Source organism: Coloeus monedula (assembly GCF_965178545.1).
Source record: "Coloeus monedula genome assembly, chromosome: 2".
In the NCBI taxonomy this organism is placed as follows: Eukaryota; Metazoa; Chordata; class Aves; order Passeriformes; family Corvidae; genus Coloeus; species Coloeus monedula.
The window spans coordinates 37,713,190-37,735,095 of record NC_138782.1 but is presented as its reverse complement, the minus strand read 5'-3'; positions in this window follow the sequence as shown (position 1 = coordinate 37,735,095).

The window sequence follows — 21,906 nt, the reverse complement described above, 5'->3', positions numbered from 1 at the left end:
TATTCATTTCATTCATTATCTTTTGCAGCAAAACTCTGTCTTCTAAGAACAAAATGGTCAGCCTTCCAGAAGAGCAGAAATATCTCAGATGCATGTGCAATACCTCTTGCTCTTAGAGGAGGAACTTGGACCCTCAGCACACCACACAGGCAGGAACCTTACCTAAAGCAGAGAGTTGCTCTATTCCCTATTTTTCATTAAGTACATCACACAATGCTGAGCAGATCCCAATAGTAAACCCTCAGGAAATTCCATTCTGTTCATGTCAGACAAAGACGTGAAATACAACAGGATTCACATAAATTATTATCTAACTGCTACTGCTCTCATTTTAATACTTCATACTCAAGAGTCACAGAGAATGGGCAGTAAGAATGGCTGTTTCTTTATGGTTAGGACATTTGCAGAATAGGAAAGCACATCACCGTGTCTATCTTCAGCAAATACTTGTCTAAACAAAACAGAAAACGGGAGAAACAAGAAAAAAATCACCCCAAAACACACGCTGACACTCTTCTTAATTTGGTCTTCTTTGCAGACAAGTTTAGGTGCAATCCAGAACAGGAAATATTTTATCTTGGCATTGAGATCCTGAATGCCTTCATCTACAATGACTGGATCTTCTAGCAGGCTTCCAGGTCACAGGGTGCACCTAGTTTGGTTCAAAACTGTTTTTGAAGCAGATCATCCAAGTGTCCCTGCTTACTGTGCTGTGCTCCAAATTTGGCAGAGATTTCAGAGCACATAAGCAGGAAAGCCTTGGGAAAAAAAAAATGGAACACCAAGCCACTCAAAGACATTCTCCAGGACCTCACCTGATTCCTTACAGTGACTAAGGGACATTCAGTTCATATATCAGTCTAGGAATAGACCAAAGAAAAACATGCTGAAACATATAGTGCAGATGTTAAGTCCTCACCATCTGTCTGCTCTCCAGTTCTGCTTCTACTGCATTGCTTTTTTTTCTGCTATAGATGCAAGATGAATTTACTTTTCTGGGCAAATTTAAACCAACATTATGAACAGTTTTTAAAGAATAAAGTCTGCACATTTGGATTAATCTTCATATTTGCCAGAAAAGGTTCACTTTTCTAGAGCAACTCAGTGGGATTACCAGAGCTAACTGCATAACTAAATTCCAACAAAAAAACAGCACCCAGTAAACTTGGAGTAGTCACATAAGATTTACAGTGGCCCAAAACAGCCAGATCAGTTTAGAGTGGGTAGCAGCTTTAAGAGCCCAGCAACTTAACAGGCTTGGTGGCTTAGCTAGTCTGGAGAGAGATGGAAAAAGGCAAGTGAGTCTAAAACAAAAATTAGTTGATCGTGGCACAGGCCAGTTAGCAAACGCATCACGGAACAGAACCAGAGGAGGCAAGATTTAGTGCTCCAAGCAAAACAGAGCAAAGACCATTTCTACTGAATTTTACTCCTACACAGTTTTCCTGTTTAGTGAGTAAAAAGATATACCAGCTGTAAATCTATTGTCCCAGCAGAGCTGCTTATGTCTCAAGCAGTAATAGTCATAAGCAGTTGAAAGTGCAGTAGAGAACATTGTTGTTACTTCAGGTGGTAACCAAGGAATCAAAAAGACAAGTTTTTCTCAGTGGACTTCTAGACAACACAAAGGAAGATAGCAGAGTCTTTCTTGGTGTTTGCTTAACCCATGCTTGTTATGATCTGACTAGTGAGAGATGCTTCTGCCCAAATTAAGGTGTAAAGACCATATGCCAAAGTTAATAATACAGATTTTATTAAACAGTAAAATGTGAGGTAGAGAAATAGAAAAGTGGGGGAAAGGGGAAGAGAGAGAAAGGTCAAACAGAAGATAGTCACCACCCATGGATCCAGTGACATCCCACTGGTCCTTCTTCACCCTAGGCTTCTCAGTGGTGGGGGTCTCAGAGTCATTCTTCTGGGGTACCACCTTTATACAGTCCAAGTTCCGTATATCCACAGGGTGGTGGCAGATGCCATTCCCATACTTTGGGAATATGATATGTATGACCAGTTGCTTCCTCTGCCACAGTAGGAATTTCTGTTTGGATCCCTTAACCAGGATGTGTTAATCACCATCCTGCCTCACAAGGCCAGGAATTAGCACCTTTCTGTCACAAATTCCTCCCTTCTGTGCTTATTGCAAGTTCTTGCTGTGGTGGCTTACCTTATGGCAAGTTCCTTCTGTGGCCTTGACAGGGTTTGAGACAGGCAACTGTGTTCTTTAAGTCCTTACAATGTTGGAAAGTAGAATGAGTCTTGAAGTTGTCATTAGGAAATCAGAGATAACCTAAAACCATAACTAAGGTTGAATTCCCCATGAAAATGATTGAGAATCAAAAAAGAGCTGATCTTTGCTGATGTAACACAACAAAACCTTGAAAAAAATCTTAGGAATCATTTTTAAAAGCTCTAAAAATGCTTTTATAAAGAACCTATTCTTTTCAGCATTTCTAGCATTAATGCCATTTCATGTAAAAGAAGAAGAGTCATTGAAAATGTCAAAAGTAATGCATTATCAAATGTTATTTACAAGCTAACCAAGAAAAGACAAAGTTTAATATCAGAATTGTATGCGACCCAGAGTACATCAATAGTACTACTTAGCAAAAATGTTCAAAACAGATTAAACTAAATGCATTTTAGAACATCTATTCAAATAAGCTAAATTGATCACTGAAACAAAAAATCTGCTAAAAAAGCCAGCAGGAAAGAATCTTGGAGATGCCCTTTGTGAAATTATTCCCTCTCTATTGTACTGTGAGGCAACACACAGGCACTCATGGTGCAGGTACACAATAGCACACTCAGTCAACTCTGTTGGCCAACTGACACTGAAAGGCTTAAGTCATTTTCGAGTGAAGAGCTTCATTATCTCATGTATGGCTTCAAATGAGCTATATCTAATTACCAGCTTTTCCCTCCTGCAAAATATGAAACTGCAAATTGTTTGGGATTTGAAACAAAACTATCCCATAGTCATAACTTCCTAACGAGCTGCTGAATCATGCATCCTTTATGCAAAAAATCTGGGGTTTCTTTTTTATATTTTCCACAGCAAATTACAGTGTCTTCTTTTAACATCTTGGTTTAACATTACTGGTAAAAATACTTGTTAGTTAATATTACACCACTTTCTTCTAAAATAATTTTCCTGAGAATAAGAGCTTCTAAGTCATATTTTTATGGTTGGTTTTGCATTATTCTCATATAATTTTGTCTCTCTTACAGAATATATTCTTCTCCATTTTGCATGGTATTCCTGTCATTTAACTCTAGTAGTTAGATACAAGCAGATGCCTTAAAAGCCAGCCTTCCTTTATAGGCTATGGGAAAAAATATAAGACCCCTAAGGTTGATTCAGCTTATCTGGAGCACCCACTTATTGCAGAGGGTGATCCATGTCCTCTATATCTCTGTTCCTGACTAGCAGAGCTACTTTCAAGAAGCTGGTCAGACAAGATGAGACCTATTGCTAATGCTCTACAGATATATCTGCATCATCAGCTAGCACAGTGCAACAGGAGTGCATCTGTAGAGCAAAACACTTGGTGCTGAGAAGCACACTTCCACACTAGGTACGCTTCAGTGAGAGAGGGAAAACACTGTCTCAAACTTACTGTAGTCTGTCCCCACTGGCTGAAAGCCCATTAGCAGCTGGAGCACACTTAGGCGTGCTCCTGCACACAAGAGTTTGGGCCTGGCAGTTTAATTTTATCACCAGCCTCCGCAGCCCAGGACTGTCCAGTGAGAACCGAAAGCAGTAAGTGCGAAAACCCAGGAGGTTCAAGTTAAAAGCATGTCCTTTGTCCAACTAAACTGCTAATATAGATATATCATGAGTCAGTATTGGTGCACTTTGAAATGCACTTCGAAATGCACTTCAGGCTCTTTTGTTTGGCACATTCAGTCGGTGCCCTACATCCAGGCAATTACAGTCCCTTTTGTCAACTGCCCACTCTCAGTATCAATGCTGCCTTTTGACCCTCATATTGGACTGCCTTTCATTAACAAAAATGTTTTGAATTAATGCCCAGTACCAGCTATGCCACCCCTGTTGAAAATACCTTACCAGGCACTTCTGTGTTTGTATCTGATACTTTCATGGTTTTGTATATACACCTATGTCTAATCTCCCTCTCTTGTGCCACAGATGGCTGATTTAAGAGACAAACAGCAAAGGGACAACAATACTGTTGACAGTGAAGTGAAAAGCTGCTGGCATGAGTTGAAGAGCAAAAGATTCCAATGCTTCCATTGGCACCCCAAGATGGGACCATAACTCTGCCCAGCTGCTAGATCCATGGGTAAGCAGATCTCCCAGCCACGGCCCTGAATTTTCAGGGGGAGCTCAGCTGTCCCCTGGCTCACGGCAGGAGCAGACAAGGACCATCTCCACCAAATTAAGGCATTTGCTATTTTTGTTAAGCAGAAATTCCTGTGGGTCCAGGGTTCGAGTCCCCAAGGGTAGGTTGAAAGTCCCAAGGAGACTGAGTCTCTCAAAATAGTCCTGGGCAAAAGGAAAGGTACCTTTAAGGGGTTGGAGCCCCCAGGGGTTGGACCCCACTGTCATGCCATGTTGCTATTTTTTTACTGAATTATTATGGATTTTTCTTTTGGAATGAGTGGGAGAATGAGAAGGAGTGAATGAGTATAAATAATATATGTTGGTTTGGAGTTCAGCCTTGTTATCCGGAGGGAGGCAGATTGTATTATTGGAAGGGAAAGATTTTAGCTATTGAATTGAAAGCATCCAGGCCCCCAACACCTTTCTAATATAGCTCCATCTGATTTCCCCTTTGAAATCCCATGTTTAGTGTGTGAAAACAGTTGTGAAGCTTGTATTTGTGTGCATGTATTAATTGTGAGAGAAAGTGGTATTGTACTTCTACTAGAAGGAGTGGGTCGTGTCCAAGCTGCCAGAGGAGAGAGCTTGGTATCAGACTAGAAAGAGCAGGAATAATGAACTTGGCAGAAAATGAAGGTGTAGCTAATGTTAGAGTGAGGGGAGAGGGGCAGAGAATAATGAGAAATTTGAGAGGAACTGGTTAGAAAAGTACAACAAGTATATGTAAGAAGGGATGAGGAAAAGGCAAAAGCAAAGGCAAAGGTGATGGCAGAGGTTGTAGGAATTGTGGACATTATAGTTAATAGATTTGGGTGTTTAGTTCCCTTTTCTGCTTGGTGTTTTGTGCAGAGCTGAAAGGCTCCTGTTTGGAGGGGACCCATGTCCCTGTGCGTTTTTTTGTTTTGTTGTGAAAAACCAAAATCAGCAGGTTTCAGTCCTGAGGACAATCTGGAGCTCCTATCTTGTAGGGAACCCTCCCCCACCAGTCTGTGGTTTACTGTGGAGAACTAGAATTGGCAGATTCTAATCCTGAAGCCAATTCTGCAGCTGCAGCCTTGTGGAGATGGTGTTGCCCGAGGTATTTATCATGCAGCTTCCTCTGGGGGGGCTATAGAGAAACTTCAGTAGAAAATGCCTGTCCTGAATGGCCAGTGAAGAAAAAAATGAAAGAAAAAAAAAAAGTTTTGTTGTCCTTCCTTGTTTAATTTGTTAGTCACCTCTCTACTCCTAGGGTGCACATGGTAAAAAAAAAAAAAACAAACCTGAGATAAGGAGCAACTGGTTACTAAAAGAAGATTGATTACTAAAAATGTGCTTGGTTATTAAAAAAAAAAAAGGGGGGGGAGGGTGGTTTAGGCAGTAGCATTTCTTGCTGCCGAACTCAATCTTGTCCAAAAAGAAAATCGCTACAACAAAAGGAGCAAACTGATAAGGCGAACTGCTCCAAGGCGAAAAGCAGAAGCCTACTAAAACCCTGAAATAAAAAAAAAGAAAGAAAAAGCAATTCAAATGCCTGATTCACAGACTGCAACTCTCGCAAAACTTTTAAAAGCAGTCTCACTCCCTCTGCTGAAGAATCAATTGGAGGAAACCCCACTGAAAACCTGTGAGAAACATCAAAAGTGGTGCAACAAGCACTTCATAGAATAAAAACCAAAACTCCACTTGAATAAGTTAATGCAATTAACAACTTGTTTCACTCAGACATATTTTTCTTTTTTTTTTTTTCAGGGAAGTTTGCTTCTTTTCTAGGAATGTCAAACATCCCTGCACCGAAGATAAAGCAGATTGAGAGCAAGTAAACTGCAAGCAAAATCACACCTAAATGTGATAACCATTGCTTCACTATCACTTTGTGTTAGCCCCAAAAAGTTTTACTTCTTTTTTTAATAATCGGTCTAGTAGGCCAAATTTTCACTTTTCTTTTATAAGAATCTACCAACACATGAGATGGAGCTGTGTGAAAACCAATAAAATTTAAAGTGCCACCACAATTGCTCGCATTGTCAGTTAGTTAATGTTTGTAATTTGTGTTTTCATTGCAAGTGACTTAGTGAGAGATCAAATAGAAGTTAAAGCATTCTACATATTCTTGAGTTTAATTTTTGTTTAACTTGTTTTGTCTTTTTACTGAAAACATGTTGCAGCTAAAGTCTTATAGATGTATAATTTGTCTCAACCAATATTATCCTGAGAGTTGGTATAAGAATTTATACATATTTGAAATCCTACAAATATGGACTAACCTTCCCAGTTCTGCCTCAGAAGTCTTCAAAATTATTATAATCTGGCTAAATCTTTTGGATTTTCTAATTAGTGAATTAAAGAATCTTGGCAAAACACAGGCAAATGCTACATGAGAAATGATTGAATCCCCCTTCCTAAACCAAGAGGAGTAGCCATGGACTGCAGATAGGACATGAATAAAATACAGAAAAGCCTTCTACCAGCCCTCAAACTAATGTGCTGTTGAATCTCATGCCATATGTTTTAAGAGGGTATTTTAACTTTGCCTCGCCCCTCCTATTTATAGCACATTCTGCAATCTCAGCTGTAGGTGCAGAAAGTGATGAAGGCAATTTATTCACTAAAAAACAAAAAAGCTACTTGAGGTAAGAAAACTAAGTTTGAAAGAGAATTTGTTTTATTTTTAATCCCACCAAAAATAAAGCCACAGTTTCTAGTTTGTGTCAAGATTAAATGGCAACAGTGATATAATCTGTCTCCTAGAAAACAGAGCATAGCCCTAATGTAAAGATATGTTTGCATGAGAACATTTTGTATGAAAATGTTTTGTGTGTTAGTTTTGTATCATAAAAACTAATTCTTCATAATGTATAGAATTATACAGCAGAGTAAGAATATTATTATAACAAAAACTGTACAAAGAAGCTGCAACCAAAGAAGCCTCCCTGAAGTCCTAATCAGGTAAATTAAACCACTAAGATTAGATAAAGGGAAAACCCATTCTTTGATCATCTCAGGCCTAGGAAAAAAAAAAAAAAACAGACAAACAAGACTGAAAGAAGAGAACTACCCATAGACAGTGAAATAACAGATCAAGTGATCCCATTAGTATGGGATGTTGAAATTCCAGGGAGATCAAAACGGGCTGATTATTGAACTACTGGAAGGGGCACAACCAGTGTCAGTTAAACAATATCCACTAAGGCATGAAGCACGAGTAGGAACAGAAAGAATAATTACTAAATTTATTGATCAAAGGTTGTTGAGAGAGTGTAGGTCTTCCTACAATACCCCAATTCTACCAGTACAAAAGGCAAATTGAAGTTATCGGTTAGTTCAGGACCTGAGGGCAATAAATACAATATCAAAAACACTACATCCCATAGTGGCCAATCCTTACACTCTACTTACAAAATTACAAAGTGACTGGGTGTGGTTCTCAGTTTTAGAATCAAAAGATGCTTTCTTTTGTCAGCCATTAGCTGAAAGCAATCAGGAAATTTTTGCCTTTGAATGGGAAAATCCAAAACAGGGAGAAAGAGTCAGCTCACCTGGACTGTATTGCCACAAAGATTCAAAAGTAGCCCCATAATATTTGGAGATCAATTATCCCAGGAACTGGAAGCCTGGACACTTCCACTTGGGGAAGGTGCACTTCTGCAGTGTGTTGATGACTTACTAATAGCAACAAGGACCCATGAAGACTACAAGGACTGGACTGTAAGTCTTTTAAACTTTCTGGAACTAAGTGGATATAGGGTGTCCCCTGAAAAGGCTCAGCTAGTCCTCCAGAAAGTTACAAATCTGATATATGAACTGGCAGGAGGAAAGAGAGCCTTGGGAAATAACCTTGGGAGAGAGCCAAGAGAGCCTTGGGAAGGAGGCAATTTGTCAAATGCCCTGGCCAACTACAACCAAAGAACTGAGAGCTTTTCTAGGAATGAGAAGATGGTGTAGATTACAGATCTACAACTATGGAGTAACTGTGAAACCCTTGTACCAGCTCCTAAAAGAAACTGAGGGGACCCACCTGCGCTGGACACCAGAGACTAATAATGCATTTGTAACTCTGAAACGTGAGTTGATGCAAGCTCCAGCACTGGGCATACCAGATGTCACTAAACCTTTTCTGTTGTTCTCACATGAGAGACAAGGACTGGTGCTGGGACTTTTGGCACAGAAGCTGGGACCATACAAAAGGCCAGTGGCTTATTTCTCCAAGCAGCTGGACGTGGGCAGCCAAGAAGAGCCCTCCTGCCTGCGTGCAGTGGCAGCTGTGATCCTGAACATAGAAGAAGCTCACAAGTTCACACTGGGACAGCAGATAACTGTTTTTGTCTCTCACAGTGTCAGCAGTGCTCACACAGAAAGGAAATCACAGGTTAACCCCATCTTGCTTTCCCAAATACCAGGCTGTCCTAGCAGAATCAGAGGATGTGAGTATCCAAGTAACTAACGTTTTAAACCCAGCAGCTTACCTCCAGGACAAAGTTACTGAAGAGACTGTACAGCATGACTGCATTGAAACCATGGAGGCAGTTTACTCCAGCTGCCCAGACCTAAAGGACTCTCCGCTAGAAAATGCGGAAAACTGGTTCACCGATGGGAGCAGCTATGTCAAGAATGGTAAGCGGCTCGCTGGGTATGCAGTTACAACCACAGATGCCATCATTGAAGCAAATCCATTACCTGTGGGGATGTCGGCTCAAAAGGCTGAGATAACAGCCCTGACTCAAGCCCTGGCATTAGCCGAAGGTAAACCTATGAACATTTGGACTGATTCAAGGTATGCTTTTGGGGTGGTGCATGCTCACGGGGCTAGCTGGAAAGAAAGGGGCTTATTGACCTCACAGAAGAAAGAAATTAAGAATGCTACTGAAATCTTAGAGTTGCTGGAAGCAGTGCTAAAACCTTCAAAAGAGGCTATAATGCATTGTAAAGAGCACTCCGAGGGTAACACCATCGCTGAACTGGGAAATGCTATGGCAGCCAAAACAGCAAAGGCAGTGGCTAGTAGGATTCAGATTCAAGCCCTAGCTCTAATCCCTTCTAGCATCCTTATGGGTGAAAAATCCCCCATCATATGACACTGATGATTTTAATTAGAACAAGAGAAGGGACAAATAGGAACAGATGGGTGGGCTAGGATAAAGGGTCTCATACTCATACCCAGAAAACTGTTAAAATTATTTATCCAAAGCGAATGTTGCATCAGATCACCTTGGATGACACTTCTTGGGAGTTTAAAGAGGTATGAAACAAATTTACAGGATGGTTATCCAACTTATCCTGGCTTAAACAATCATTTGTAATAGTTATTTGTATTATTGCACTGTTATTTACTGTTTGTATTAGTAGTTATTGTTGTATAATGTTATGTACTTGGAATTGTGATGCTTATGCTCAGTGGCAAAAGCACAAACTTAGAAGCAAAGTAGAAAAGGGTACTCACTTTCAAGACATGCAAGATTTGTAAAGAATTACAAATGACCAAAGAAAAAGGGGGGATTGGGAAAGGGGTCGATCAATAGTTAACTCATGTAAGCAGAGGTAACTATTAAGAGACAAAAAATGTTAATTACAAAACCTAAAAAGCAGGATCCACCTTAATCTTGTCAAGATAAGAAGAACAAGAATTTGTTTTGAAGCAACACAGAAACCACTGAATCATTCTACAAAGGACTACGCATGCTCCAGAGAGAAAGGTGAAAAGTGCATTGTGATGCCTACTAGCCTTCATCAGAAAGACCCCCGAGGAAGAAGAGGAGCCTTCCTCAGTGCGACCACCAGGACACACCACGCATGTGTGACACATATGCTAATGATACTAATGACTTCTGAGAACTAATTTGTATAGCCACTCCTAGCCCAAGGAATGTGATGAATATTCATGAATTTTACCCATAATATTGTGTTGCAGGAAGTGCTCTGTGTGTGTTTGGAGGAGCGATCCCCCACACCCGGCACACCGAAAAAAGCAAATACCCACCTCCCGGACTCTGTCTCTGAAGTGTCTCTTGGCCCAGTTTGGGGTGATTCACCATTTTCTCAAATACTTTATTCTTGCCTTTGACCTTAATGAGGTTTTTTCTCACTATTCAGGTTTTAAAAGCCTCTGATGAATCTAAGGGCAAAACATTTTCGTTTTCAATAAGAAATCAAGCCAAACACGGTATGAGGCAAACTAAATTGAGAAGTACTCCCTGGGAAGAAAATAAAGACTAATAATGGACATACTGAATCACCTGATGGTGAGTTTCACTACAAATGTCACTGCTAAATCAGGCATCCTTTGTTACCATAGGGAAGTGATTGCATGGAAAATTTAAATCTCACAAAGGGAACCATTGATTTTAGAAGATAAAGATCTGCTAATAATGAACCCAGCAACAATATAACTTCACAGATATTTAGTAGTATAAGCTACATGTCTTTTATCCTTTGGGAAAGCACAGCCAGCCAAAGGTCATTCTGTTTTGTTATTCATATCAGCACATTTCACTTAGGAGGCTCTTCAACCATTCAAAAGAAATAAATGTATTTGTAGAAATCAGTATTTTGCACATGAAGCACAGTCACTAACATGTGCCTTCATTTCAGCAGTGCTATACATTTAAAATTTCCAGTCCAATTTGAGTTGGAAGCAGCTGAGTGATTCAGGAGAGCTAAAGCAGTAATTCACAGTATCTTCTATCAGGAGCAAAGGCAGAATTGGTATTTATCTCTCCTTCTGCTCCCATATCACTATTAGGAAAAGTTACCAAAGTCTAATCTCATCACCAGAAATAAAGGTTTTTCTGTTCCCGTATCCCAAGCCTGCACTGTCACTTCCCCCATGGCTGTTTCAGGACCTCCCTGTGGCCACCTCCACAGATGAGGAGAGCATGGTTAGAGATCATTCCTGGCCACTGAACCACCTGAAGAGAATTCACCATGCCCAGAAAGCACACGGAGAAGGTGAGCCATTGAGTTCACCACCTTCATATGCCTGCAGCTCCCACCTCCTCTTTCTATATCGTCCCTTGCACCTGCAAGTCAGAAGGGATTAAAAATGTCCAAGGTAGAACTACCCTCCTCTTTACATACAAATACCTGTGTTTCCCTGACAGCTCTTTGGCCCTCAGGGGCTCCTCAGTAGGGGTTACATCAGCCCTCGGAAGCAGCAGATCAGACTCAGGATAACAAAATACCATGTAAATTATGTGCTTGCATCCATGCGATGGCTAAAATCACCTCTGCAGCACAGTCAATGCCTTGAACTTAGGTCAGGTTGGGCTGAGCTAACTAGAGGAGCAAGTTCAGCACAAGGCTGAAACACCTTTCCTGGAAGCTTAGGAAATTCTTGGTGAGTACCTCATGTTCCTGCACTTTTGGCCAAGCCAGGTAATTTAAAGTTAACTTGGGTACACCCTGATGCACAGTCACAGTAGCATCTGTGCAAGAGTAGAAAAACCCTAGATAATTTGTCTTTCCTGGTCCAATACCATACTGCTTTGTATTTTGTTACTACATAACTGATGAAAAATGATTACAGAATATTCCAGTACTATCTGAAAGCATTTAATATATAATACACATCTGCACACAATTCACGTGAAACAAAGCTTTAAGAACTTATTATAAAGATTCAAGGGAAGCTGGAATTAAATGCAAAAGCTCCAATACAGATCTGAGAGGCTTTATATCAGTTTTCCATTGATATTAGTGTATTACTACTAATTTACATCACTGTCAGGAAGAACACATACATACCCAAAGACTATAAAAAGACCAAGCCCATAAAACAGAAAAAGAGCAAATTATATTAACAGAGGAATCCATTAAGCTGCATATATAATTCCTGGATTTGCAGCACCCCACATCATAAATTGTGGCATTTATTTTTATTACAAAACACATTTTAACCAACAAAAATTTGCCTTATTAAACTAAACTAGAAGTTTGACAACTAAAATCTGTCAGAATAGTCCTGAGAGAAAGTTCTTCGGCGTTCCCGTTTCACAAGCAATTTGAGATTTGCCCTTAACCAAACCATCTTTAGTATTAAGGCTTTTTGCTGAATTGTACCCTAAATTCTAAACTCAGAGCTTTATAAATATTACAGAATTTTTTTAGTCTATTTAGTGTCATTGTCAGCTCTGTCAGACTACAACAGTCCTGTCTTCACTAGAAATAGAAAAGCTAGCAGTTGTCTCACATACAATAAAATGCAGTGAATTACTACAGAAAAAAAGTATCTTGGAAAAGAAACAGCATGATTCATGTCAAAGTTCTCAAAATTGCATAGAAAGACATTTTCCATCATCATTAGAACATCATGCTAAAACTTTTGTAACCTTAGTGTTCTTTCTACTGACTACCATAATGTATCCCACAACCCTTTTTCGCCTCATATCAAAGCAAAAATGAAACAGAGAAAGTGACATGTTCAGTGCTGTCATCCCATTTCATGCTTTCCACAAATACACAAAATTGGCTTCAGTGAGGGGTAGAAGTTTCAGCCAATAACTCAACTGAGCATTGTAATTTATCTGGACTAAAAGTACAAAGATATCATGCCTTTATACTCAGTGAATTTTTAATCAAATCTCTGCAGCTGTTATTTCCAGCATTTTTGGTTTTGTTTACTAAGACCACTAATTGAGGTTCTGTACAGCAAATGTTTTCACATAGTAAACATTTGGTTCAACATTTTAAATATGGTGAACTAGTCTCAAATAACAAATATGTATACAACAAGAACAAAAACTGTTCACAAGCATTCTTCTAATTGTAGGCAAGAGCAGTTGTCTCATACTATATACTATGAATTATTCCTATGTAATACATATAGAGATATTGCTTGAAGTTTGTCCCAACTGGCAGCCTGGGCTTGAATTTGTAGTGCAAGTTTCATCTCTCAACAGACTGAAGCTGAATAGCAAATGTAGATCTTAAACTTGAGGGGGGAAAAAAAATATCTCCAGGCTCTAGACTGGAAGAGACATCTTATTACAGAAATACAGAAAGTATGCTGAGATCCAGATTTTAATCTGAAATTCAATATGGCCTGGGAAGACAAACTTCACATTTGTGGACTCCGATTAAATTTTAGAGGACAAAACCATGAACAGATACCCTCCCTAAAATCCATCTAAGGGCTGAAACATCTACCTGTGAACCATGGCAAGTGGCACTAACAACAGGATATATTCTGTGGGTTTTATTTCTGCTACACATTCATATTTTGCATCCAAATCAGATACTGTGTGAAGTATTTTGATAATAAAACTTGATTCCAACACACACTAGTCAGTAATACTTCACCTCTTCTCAAAAGTTTTCAGCCTTACGTCAAAAATTGATATATGTCATAAATAATTATGCTTACAAGACCTCAACATTTCACTGTGTATACGGTGTGTGTCATCCTAGTTATCCTACCCTATGGCTTCATTCTGCAGGTATTCCTTGTAATGTCAGATACTTCTCAAAGTGAAAATGCTGCCAAAACAGATGGGATTACTTACCTAAGAAATGCAGTGCTTGAAAGCAAAGTACTGAGATACATTAGGCTCAGAGAGACAAACAGTGCATTGATGATAACTGCTAGAATAATAGGAAAAGGCTTTGCAAAGGTGAAGTAAAGAACAGATGCAGCATGCTGCTCCACGAGACACAGCTCCCATGCCCACAGAAGGGGGGCACCTTGCCCTCTGTATCACCCTCTATTCCCTAAATCTCCCCAGCCTCCTGAGCTGACACCCTGCAGTGGCAACACGTTTCTCTGCACATCCACAGAGGGATCAGCAATATCACCCCCTAGACTATAAACTGTTCAGCTAAATACCTAGCACACAAGGTAAACAAAATATTTGCTTTCACATTTGCTTCCATATAACAGCTTTCACTTTTCCAAGCAGTTAAATGTCTCCCAGGGGACATTCACATCACAAAACCTTGAGAGCAAAACAGAAGGTATGCTTAGCTCTAAAGCTAGGTCTATCTGTACAGCAGATCATTACCACCTCATGCAGTTTCTCTCAGAGCATTTGCTCTAAAAAAAAAAAAAAAGTCCCTGTAGTCCCTGTTCTCACCTTGCAGTAACCTTGTAACACAGTCTTACACCCTGCACTTCGGGATCACAGAGAGCCATCTGGACTTTTGTCTTCCTCTGAGCTCAGTCCCCATCCTGGGCCACCTCACTGTTGTTAATTGGTGGCACAGTCTACATGCAAAGTACTCTGCCCATCATCATTTATATTATAAATGCCTTTTCCCCCCGACTCTCTGCTATGTTCCTGCAGCTAAATGTCCTTAATTTCAAATTCTTTATGCTAGGCTTTGCCTTTAATAATACTTGAATGAAAAGCAATTTTAAAGCAATCCATACTGTTAGTGGTCCCCTCAAGCAGCTGTGATTTCTCCTAACTTTGCTTTCATGTCTAGGTTAAGAAGTTTAAATTGAGTAATTAAAAAAAAAAAAAGGCAAAACAATAAATGTTTAAGGTCAATCATTGAACAACACACAGTTTTAAACATTTCCCCAACAGCTGCCCATATGCTTGTGAGTTCTTGCTGACCATCACCTTCCACTCCAGCCTACGTCAATCATTACAAGCTTTAACTTGTAAAAAAAACTAATGTAACGCAAAAGGGAAGTTTTAGCAATGGGAAACGAACTGGAGTTAGTAATGAAAGCAACAGCTGACTGTCAACACATTCTGCTCTGATAATATTATATCAGCATGGTGGCATCAAGGCAAATGAGCCTTTTTGAACAGAGGAATTAGGCAACCTTGAGAAATCAGCCAAATAAATCAAAAGCTCTTGCAGACATAATCAAGAAAAATATTAAGAAAGCATATTCTTACAGACAAGACCCTAAACTTTGATCCAGAAAAGCAAGCTTTAGGGTTTCTGAGGTTCTTAAGTATCCATTCCATGATCCTCAAATCAGTTGCTTTGGTAATGACAGGTTCTTCTGAATACATTAAAGTTTAGATTTGTATATCCATATTATCATCACCTCTTTCCTGTTTAATGGTGGACCAATTTTAAAGGGCCTTCTGGTTTCCAGTGCTTCTGTAAGGCTTGCTTGATGCACTGGCACTACACCATGCAATGCATAAGGGGGTTTCCTGTGTCTCCAAGAGGGATTCCAACTTCTCCTCCTGAAACTTTTGGAAGCCACTGGAAGGCATACAGGACAGTAGCAGCTCCTGTGCAGAGGATGAGGGAACGGCCTTTCCCAAAGCAAAGTTCACCAATTTCCACAAAGAAGCGGGTTCAACAAGCCTCATTCTCCAGGCCTCTCATTTTCAGTGCCCACCCAAACACTGGTATTTCCCACTACTTCTTTCCCTCCTATGGCATATGCAGTCTGGGTACCCCCCACTCGAGGGGGTTGTGCTGCTGCTCAATACCAGCAGCAACACTGAGAAACCTGGAATGTGCTGCAGAACATGGTCCAGCCCTGCCTCCAGACCTAGGAATTTGCTCCACAGATGGTGCTCCTCAGCCAAAAGCAGGATGTGCTTGTATGTGCTTGAGCTTAGTGCTGCATGTGTCAGAGCCCTGGCGCAGCGTCTCTGCCACCATGGCTGGGACCTGACCTCACCTTCCTGTCAGACATGAGACTGCTTTCCTGAGGAAGATTGTAAATCTTGTTTTGTTTTGAAAGAAACTTATTTTTTTAGAAACAGAACTTGGCATCCCTCTGGAGACACAGGGAACATCCCTATTCACTGCATGCTGTAATGGCAGCCCAAGAGGCAAGCATTACAGAAACACTGGAAACCAACACAGCCTTTGAAACTGGTCCACCATTAACCAGCAAAGAGATGATAATAAGGACCTGAAAGTCTAAACTTTGAATGCTTTCAGAAGAAATTTGTAATTTTATTTCTCATGGAATCCCAAGGCAAAAAAATCCAAGCATCACCAACACTCTACCCCCCAGAAAACCCCCCACATATCCTGAGCCAGTGGGTAACAGTGTGCCCACATTAACTCTTACAGCAAAATAACTCATGAAGACATGCAAGAAAAGAGCTCTGTTGAAGTTTTAATTCCTTTCTCTTGGGCACAGACAAGTGTAATGATACAGCACTGCAAATTAAATAGTCTAATGCAAATCAGGCCCATTTCTGAATGTCACAGCAACCTGAGCAGCCACTCAGAATAAAATATTGCCAGAGTTCCCTGAACCAAAGGAGAAGTCTAATGGTGCTCACAGCACATAGAACTGTAGAAATAGATTTTCTCCATCTCACATAGAAATGTACAAATCCTGAAATGAATTCCTCTGAAGGAAATGAGATGGCTAGCAGTTATATGAGAAACTAATGGGAATTTTAATAAGGTACAAAAAAAACCCAAAAAAACTTCTGATGGACACGACTATTTGATATCTCTTATGCTTCATTCTGAATTTTAAATCATTAATTTTAAAAACCAAACAAACAGCAATTGGGTTTTAATAATTGAGAGAATACCAGATAAGGAAACAATATCCAATAAAGAGCAAAGGAAATTAAGAAATAATGGAAATAGTCTTAGAAGATCCAGATAACTTGAAGTCACAGTTCAATGTATTTAATCTTTTCCTCCTGGGACTTATACACCCTCATGTTCTTTCTTAGTTTCTCCTTATGCAAGGCTTCAAGACTTTTGTGTCCTGCAGCAATACTACAGTGAGTTCTATGATTTGCAGTAGTCAACACTGCAATAGGATGGGTTTCTACTTATTAAGAAGCAGTTCTGCTAATGAACTTTCTTCCATGAGCTCTGTAAGATGTACAACTAAATTCAAAAATGCACTCCTGCAGATTATACCAGTGACAGCTCTTTGAACAGCAAGTCACCTACCACTGCCAACTAAGCTTTTGATGGGAAGAGAGCGCCTGTATACAAGCAACAAGCAGGTGTAGGCAAGCTGTTTGTCAGCATTGGTTCTCTGTTACACAACTGTGTTTGACATGCATAGGCACTGATCAGAGCAATGTTCATTGCTGTACAAGAATTAGTTTTCCTCGGTCTTGAAAGCTATTTAAGGATATAGGTTGCTTTATATATAAGGACTACAAGAAAAGTCAGTCTACTCTCAGCTTTTTTCATCACATGGAGGTTTGAGGTCTGAAAGGGTGCTCTGGATTTACAAAATTTGAAAGCCTAACTATTTCTAAATGCATAAAGGAATATCGCAAGAGCCTAGTATGGAGAACTCACAAGAGACCTCAAGCAACATGTCAGGATTCTCTTAGAATAAAGAAATACTTCAGCTCATGCCAAAGCCTTTGGAAAAAAAAATAATTGCAGTGTTTTTTCTATCCCCCACTGTCCCATACATTTGTTTATTTAGAAAAGTCTAATGCAAGATTCTCAGATATGTGGTATGTCTCTGATATGACTAAGCCCGGGGCAACTGGCTTAGCACAGAAATCCCTATGAATGTATCTGAAACTCCATCTGGGCAATAAGCCCATTGATGGAGTCTCCAAGCTGCTCCCTGGGAAGGCTTCTGCTCCAGAACACTCCCAGTGATGACCAAAAGGGCTACGTGTCTGAAAGTTTCCCCAACTGTGTCTGCAGCACAGTTCAAACCCTAACAAGTCACTCATGCTTAGCAAAGTCTTTAAAAACTACAGCCACATTTTGTTTCTGCTTTATTACAAAACAAAGGTAACCAAGAGCAGTCCTCTCAGTCATGGGTGAATGCATGGTCTGCTGTGCTGAAAGCCAGCAGGATTATTGTGACTGTTGGACTAAGTCAACAAGCACGAACAGGGATTCAGGTCCCATAGAACTAACAGGGGCAGATATCCAGATATTCCTCGTCTCCAATAAAGCACTGCATAATTTTTATTCTTGGAGTAGTTATACCTCAAGAAGTGGAGTATATCTTGTCTCAAGATGTATTACTACAGCTCTGAGCATCAGCAGTTAAGAGACCGATCTGGAAGCAAAAGAGAGTCAACTCAGTAGTTAAACTACTTAACCAGCTTCACTGGCTGACCCTTGTTCTTTTCTCATGCCAAGGCAAACCAATTGACTGAGATTATTTCTAATTTTTACCACTGTATCTGAGAAAATAATCTGTGGTGTTCTTCCCAGGGAATGCCTTGAGCTAGATTCTAGCCTGCACAGCACATGTCTGCAATCCAGAAAGAGTCCTCCACTGTGCACAGGGACTTTATTTCCTCTTCTCCTACCAAAAGAGAAGGTGTGAATGCTACTGTTTGCTACTATTTCCTAGTAGCACACACTGTAGTGAATTATCTAAAGCTGTGTACTACTGCATCACAGTCCCCAGAAAAGCTAAAAACCCAAACTCACTTATGTCTTCAAGAGTACATATTGTGGAATATTTAGGAGGGTATTTTCCCTGTGCATTATCTCCTTAAATAAAACATTCAGGTTGTTAGTATAATTTATCATTGCTCACCTAACACCCGGCTATCCCAGGCAGTGCCGAGAAGTTAAGCAATGCAACTTTTAAGAAACTGAGTCTTGAATGTCCTTTCACCTTTGCTGAGAATCATTCTTCCCCTTTAGGAGTGCTATTTTTGAAAGATTAATCAAGAGAAAAATGTAAATGTCAACCTGCTTCTCTCCCCCTCCTATGAAGTTGGAGATGCTGCTCCCCACTGCACTACAAGAGCAGCACAATCATCCAGCTGTCACAGAGAGAAGCCAGTCCTCTCTGTTCTGCTCTCCAACCTCACATTCTGGTCAGAACCAGCAAAGTCAGCAAGCAGAACTTTCAATGAGATGTCAGCATTGGCAGCTCTCCTTTTCCTGGGTTTACTTGTGTGGGTTTCAGGCAGCCAGGGAGATCACCAACAGGAGAAGCCATGAGACCTAAATACTTGAAGACCTTCTTTTCATGCGTGCTTAGGAAGACCTGGCAGCCATCCTCCTTCCTTTACCACTGCTGCCAAGTCCATGCTGGCTCTCAGACTCACACCCTATTAAAACAAGATTACAGGAGTAAAAGCGTACCCACAACCACTTTGGAAGCTGTTTAGAGCCCAGCAGTGATGCTGGATCATCACCCTCAGGCACCTCACATAGGTTCTCTACTGCTCTTCGCTCTACACTGATTATACTTCAAAATCGTCTCTGAACTGCCCTTGTCAGGTTCTTATCCTGCCAACACAGCTATCAGGTGCCCTAAGAGCTACACTCACAACCCCAGCAAGGCCCAGTTTATTCTCGTTCCTGAGCATGGGTCTCCTAGGTCCCTCTTGTCTTGCTCCAGCCCTACAAGTGTTTTCTACCCAGCACACACATTATAAAGCACACAGATACAAATAAGACAAGTTATAATTCTGCTTTCTTGACAAGGTCTGCCTCTTAAAGTCTCTCCTGGTAATAAGCAGAAACAACTACTGCTGGAAAGCACTTGGAGAGAAATAACATCAGCAGCACAATGTAAATAATTAACGAAACCACTCTTTTAGATTGCATTATGCAAAGAAGAATAAATCATCAGAGAAGCGTTAAATATTTCATGGAAGTTATTGTAAAGCTGAAGAATCAAGTGTCCTTCTCTATCATTTCAGAGCATGGAGAAGTCATCAATACATTTAAGAACTGCCTCCCATCCCCTTTGCAGCACTGAAGGAAATGCATCTCCTTGAATTCTATATGCACTGTTTTCTACTTCCAGATTTCTAGAAGGCTGTTAATAAGAATTACCTTGGTGGAGGAAAAAAAAAAAAGGAAAAAAACCCACCAAAAAAAAAAATCACAAAAAGATAAAAACAAAACCACAACCCACTCCCCTACAAAGGCCTTTTATGGTCTCTCAAATTGGGTAGTCAAAGATTGAGGCATACAAAATTGTTTTTAATTTCTGAAAACACTGACTCACTGAGCTAGTAATGAGCAGTTGCATTGCTAAGTGACTATTGAAACAAAAGACATAATTCACCTCCCTCAGTGATACTTATTAGCAATAAATCTATCCTCTATAGAAAGAAACAAGGCAAAACCCAACCCAACTCCCTATTTATAGTGTTGCCAAATGAACATTTAATGTGGTATCATCAGAATTAATAAATAGAAAACCATGGAGCTCATCCAGACATATAACTTTCCAAATCATTAGTTTTTCAGTAACAATGGATGTACTAAGTGTCCTGTGATTTTTGCTATGATACATTTTCTCTTAACAGGCTGATAAATTCTCAGTACAACCATTGACTTTCCAAAACAGAAAAGAATTCTTGCAAGAGAGATCATCTAGAACCAAAAGAGTATAAAAATTTTACTATTTATCCAGTTTACACTTACATATTTATCTATTTTTAAATACTTGTGCTCATTACCAATAGCAAGTCTACTTTTGTCACTTGTGCTCATTACCAATAACAAGTCTGCTAGAGTTCCAGCATCTCTTGTAAAGCTTTTCTCTCCTTGTCAACCTTCAGCTGCTGCTTTCATCCCACACTGAAATTCTAGGTCCTCCTCAGGCCTGATGAAACTAAGGCAGTGCTGTGTCTGGAGAACAAGCCAATGTGGATTAGAGCACCATGACTGCCTGCTTTGCAGCAGTAGGTGTCGGAAGCCCAAAGTAACTACTGATTTGATTTGAGATCACTGTTTGCACAGGGCCTGGACAACGACAGTTTCTAATATCCAGCATACATTGAACAAAGTCAGTGGAAAAAAAGAGCTAGAGCTCTGAAAACACAAGAACTTTTCTTGCTGGCAGACTCTCCACACAAAAACAAGATGTGACCAGCACATTGCATTTCTAAGCTTCTGGCATTGTCTTAACCTGAATAACACATGCTAAAGCCATTATTATGGTATTTTTACTTCACTACAAGATCAAAATCAGGCAAGCTGTGAAAGTTCTCATGGGAATTAAAGTGATTTTAAAACAGCAAGAGAAAACTTTGATCTCAAAGTAAAAGCTTTACCTTTTGCTTATTTCCTGAGAATTTTTGATGGTGGGAGAACTTGTGAAATTGTGCAATATGCAAAATAATAAACTCTACAACAGTAAAAAGTGTGAAGCAGAGATTGTTGAGGAAAGTCAGTTTAAAACACACTGGCAGTACACATGCTTGCATATAATAACCATACAGATTGACAGTCAAAAGCCTAGCACACACACAAAACCCTATTGATATAACTCTTTCTTAGAAACATGAAAAGGGGATATTTCACAGTTTCTCAAAAACTTCAGCAGTTGTGTGGAATCAACTTCAGAGGTGGCATTAAAACACAGGCTCTGAGTTTGGAACCAGGTAGAAGTATATACAGGATTGTTTGCTGTAAGTCCTGGTGTCACAAAAAATATGAAAAAGTTAAAGTCTCCTTTTCTTAACTAAATGAGTGAACACTTGAGCATAAACTCTGTTAGTTCAGCAGTTACTGCTCCAGTAGACAGCTTCATGGCTGGACTGGGGAGGTTCTGGGTTCTGAGACAGCAAGTGCTACTGACTCACTCTCATTCTACAAAGATGTTTGACTGCACCTTGTTTCCAGTTTTTCCTCAGATTCACCAATTTCTAAAGCAAGACACTGATACCAAGAACAGGCTTTACACACAAAATCACTCACAATAACAGTGTGATAAATGAGCAAAGCCTTACTCCAAA